We start from the raw sequence: 4,705 nt of genomic DNA on the forward strand, positions 1-4,705 counted from the left end.
ATGGCTGTGCGTAATTGATAGATATTGGCGGGAACTTGAGCATTCTGTTGTACACGTTGATCCAGAGCATCCTGAATATGGTCAATGAGTCACATGTCTGGTGAGTATGCAGGCCATGGAAGAAATTGGACATTTTTAGCTTCCAGGAATTGTGTACTGATCCTTGCGATATGAGGCTGTGCATTATTATGCTGAAACATGAGATGATGGTGGCGGATGGATGGCACAACAATGGGCCTCGGGATATCATCACGGTATCACTGTGCATTCAAATTGCTATCGATCAAATGCAATTGTGTTCATTGTCCGTAGCTTATGCCTGCCCATTCCATAACCCCACCGTCACCATCGGGCACTCTGTTCACAACGTTGACATCAGCAAAACGCCTGCCCATACAATGCAATACACGGTACAGTTGAAACCGGGATTCATCCGTGAAGAGCACACTTCTCCAGCATGCCAGTGGCCATCGAATGTGAGCTGAACTGCGGTCAGATCAAGACCCTGGTGAGGACAACGAGCATGCAGATGAGCTTCCCTGAGACGATTCCGCAGAAGCCGGATGTGGAGGTCCTGGGTCCCGGTTACACGGGGTCTGTGGATGTGAGGCCAATTGGATGAAATGCCAGATTTTCTAAAAACGACATTGGAGGTGGCTTATGGTAGAGAGATGAACATTCAATTGTCTGGCAACCGCTCTGGTGGACATTCCTGCTGTCAACATGCCAATTGCACGCTCCCTCAAAACATATGGTGCATTGTGTTGTGTGACAAAACTGCACATTTTAGAGTGGCCTTTTATTGTCCCTGGCGCAAGTTGCTTCTGTGTAAAGATCATGCTGTTTAACCAGCTACTTGATATGCAACACCTGTCAGGTGGATGGATTATCTTGGCAAAGGAGAAATACTCACAAACAAGGATCTAAACACATTGGTGAACAAAATATGATAAAAAGACTATTTTTGTGTGTATGGAATATTTCTGGGATATTTTATTTCTGCTCATGAAACATGGGCCCAACACTTTACATATTTCAGTTTATATTTTTGTTAAGTACATACATGCAGTATATACAGAATATAGATACACAATTTTATTATTAACAAACTATAGTTTTGGCAAGTAATTTAGAACATCTACTTTGTGCATGACACAAGTGATTTTTCCAACAATTGTTTACAGACATTTTATTTACCTTATAATTCACTGTATCACAATTTCAGTGGGTCAGAAGTTTACATACACTAAGTTGACTATGCCTTTAAACAGCTTGGAAAATTCCAGAAAATTATGTCATGGCTTTAGAAGCTTCTGATAGGCTAACTGACATCATTTGAGTCAATTGGAGGTGTACCCGTGGATGTATTTCAAGGCCTACCTTCAAACTCAGTGCCTCTTTGCTTGACATCATGGGAAAATCAAAAGAAATCAGCCAAGATCTCAGAAAAAGAATTGTAGACCTCCACATGTATGGTTCATCCTTGGGAGTAATTTCCAAATGCCTGAAGGTGCCAAGTTTATCTGTACAAACAATAGTATGCAAGTATAAACACCAGCCGTCATACTGCTCAGGAAGGAGACACATTCTGTCTCCTAGAGATGAACGTACTTCTGTGCGGAAAATGAAAATCAATCCCAGAACAACAGCAAAGGACCTTGTGAAGATGCTGGAGGAAACAGTTACAAAAGTATCTATATCCACCCTAAAACAAGTTCTATATCGACTTAATAACCTGAAAGGTTAGGAGGCCTACAAACCTGACTCAGTTACACTAGCTCTGTCAGGAGGAATGGGCCAAAATACACCCAACTTACAGTGGGAAGCTTGTGGAAGGCTACCTGAAATGTTTGACCCAAGTTAAATAATTTAAAGGCAATGCTACCAAATACTAATTGAGTGTATGTAAATGTCTGACCCACTGGGAATGTGATGAAAGAAATAAAAGCTGAAATAAATCATTCTCTCTACTATTATTCTGACATTTCACATTCTTAAAGTAAAGTGGTGATTCTAACTGACCTAAGACAGGGAATTTCTACTAGGATAAATGTCAGGAATTGGGAAAAACTGAGTTTAAATGTATTTGGCTAAGGTGTATGTAAATGTCCGACTTTTACTGTATATACTGTATATATTTCAGGTCGCAATTGTAAATGAGAACTTGTTCTCAACTTGCCTACCTGGTTAAATAAAGGTGAAATAAAAAAATAAAAAATAAAGAAATACTCTACCATTCAAAAGTTTGTGATGACTTAGAAATGTCCTTGTTTTGAGAGACAAGCACATTTTTGTCCATTGTTAATGTTGTAAATGACTATTGTCGCTGTAAACGGCTGATTTTTTATGGAATATCTACACAGAAGTACAGAGGCCCATTATCAGCTACTATCACTCCTGTGTTCCAATGGCACATTGTGTTAGCTTAACATTTTAAAAGGCTAATTGATCATTAGTAAACCCTTTTGTAATTATGTTAGCATAGCTGAAAAGTGTTGTTTCTGATTAAAGAAGTTATTACACTGGACTTTAGACTAGCTGAATATCTGGTGCATCAGCATTTGTGGGTTCGATTACAGGCTCAAAATGGCCAGAAACAAAGAACTTTCTTCTAAAACTCGTCAGTCTATTCTTGTTCTAAGAAATGACTATTCCATGTGAGAAAATGCCAAGAAACTGAAGATCTAGTACAACCCTGTGTACTACTCCCTTCACAAAACAGTGCAAACTGGCTCTAACCAGAATAGAAATAGAACTGGGAGGCCCCGGTGCCCAACTGAACAAGAGAACAAGTACATTAGAGTGTCTAGTTTGAGAAACAGACGCCTCACAAGTCCTCAACTGGCAGCTTCATTAAATAGTGCCCGCAAAACACCAGTCTCAATATCAACAGTGAAGAGGCGACTCCGGGATGCTGGCCTTTTAGGCAGAGTTGCAAAGGAAAAAACATATCTCAGACTGGCCAATAAAAATAAAAGATTAAGATGGGCAAAAAAAACACAGGCACTGGACAGAGGAACTCTGCCGAGAAGGCCAGCATCCTGGAATTGCATCTTCACTGTTGACGTTGAGACTGGTGTTTTGCGGGTACTATTGATGTTGAGCCATGACCAGCTTTAAAAATGCACATTTAGGCAGGTTTACCTTCACTTTCTTGGACACGGGGACTGTTGGTCTGCTTGAAACATGTATGTATTACACACTCAGTCAGGGAGAGGTTGAAAATGTCAGTGACGACACTCGCCATCTGGCCCCGCAGCCTTGTGAATGTTGACCTGTTTAAAGGTGTTGCTCACATCAGCTACAAGGAGCGTGATCACACAGCGGATGCTCTCATGCATGCTTCGGTGTTACTTGCCTAGAAGCGAGCATAAAAGTCATTTAGCTTGTCTGGTAGGCTCGCATCACTAGGCAGCTCACGGCTGGGTTTCCCTTTGTAGCCCGTAATAGTTTGCAAGCCCTGCCACATCCGACGAGTGTCAGCATCAGTGTAGTAGGATTCAATCTTAGTCCTGTATTGACGCTTTGCCTGTTTGATGGTTTGTCTGAGGGCATAGTGGTATTTGAAAGCAGCAGCTGTAGCCTTTAGCTCGGTGTGGATGTTTTCTGTAATCCATGGCTTCTGGTTGGGATATGTACGTTCAGACACTGTGGGGACAATGTCGTCGATGCACTTATTGATGAAGCCGGTGACTGAGGCGGTATACTCATCAATGCCAGAGAGCTTTGTATGTGTCTCTGTGTGTGGAGTACAGGTGGTCTAGAGTTTTTTTCCCCTCTGGTTGCACATGTGACATGCTGTTAGAAATTAGGTAAAACGGATTTAAGTTTGCCTGTCATAAAGTCTCCGGCCACTTCTGGCTTAGAATGTTATTTTCTGCTTATGGCCTTATACAGCTTGTTGAGTGCGGTCTTAGTGCCAGCATCGGTTTGTGGTGGTAAATAGACAGCTGCGAAAAATATAGATGAAACTCTCTTTGTGGGTGGTGTGGTCTACAGCTTATCATTAGGTACTCTACCTCAGACAAGCAATACCTCGAGACTTCCTTAATATTAGACATCACTCACCCCCAGGGGCAGGGGGCAGAGTGCAGAGAGGGGTGGCTGGGTCTCACCTGGTCTATAGAGCCAGTGGAGGGGCTTGATGGGGGGCTGGGTCCAGTGCAGGCCATTTATCCAGGGGATACAGTAATTGCTGGCTGGTCCATAATGAGTCCGGCAGGCGGCGAGCAAGCCTCCTCATCCCCAACCCTGACATGGTTTCCGGTGAGCCTAATGGGGGAGAGCCGGGCCCCCAGCGCCACATCAAAGCCTACTGGAGGTACCTGCTGCACTGATGGTCCGTTTGGGCTGGTCTGGGCCCACACACACTGGAGGGAGGGGTGGGAGCCCTCAGGACTCAAATGATGCCAATTAACCTATCAGAACCTTCATACACCATGATATCATTTTCAGGATTTTTCCAAGCTGTTTAAAAGCACAGTCAATTTAGTGTATGTAAAATTCTTACCCAATGGAATTGTGATACAGTGAATTATAAGTTAAATAATCTGTCTGTAAACAATTGTTGGAAAAATCACTTGTGTCATGTACAAAGTAGATGTTCTAACCGACTTGAAATTTGTGGAGTGGTTGAAAAACTTTTGGTGGTTGATTTTTTTTAATGACTCCAACCTAAGTGTATGTAAACTTCTGACTTCAACTG

This window comes from Oncorhynchus keta, chromosome 17 (genome assembly GCF_023373465.1).
Source record: "Oncorhynchus keta strain PuntledgeMale-10-30-2019 chromosome 17, Oket_V2, whole genome shotgun sequence".
In the NCBI taxonomy this organism is placed as follows: Eukaryota; Metazoa; Chordata; class Actinopteri; order Salmoniformes; family Salmonidae; genus Oncorhynchus; species Oncorhynchus keta.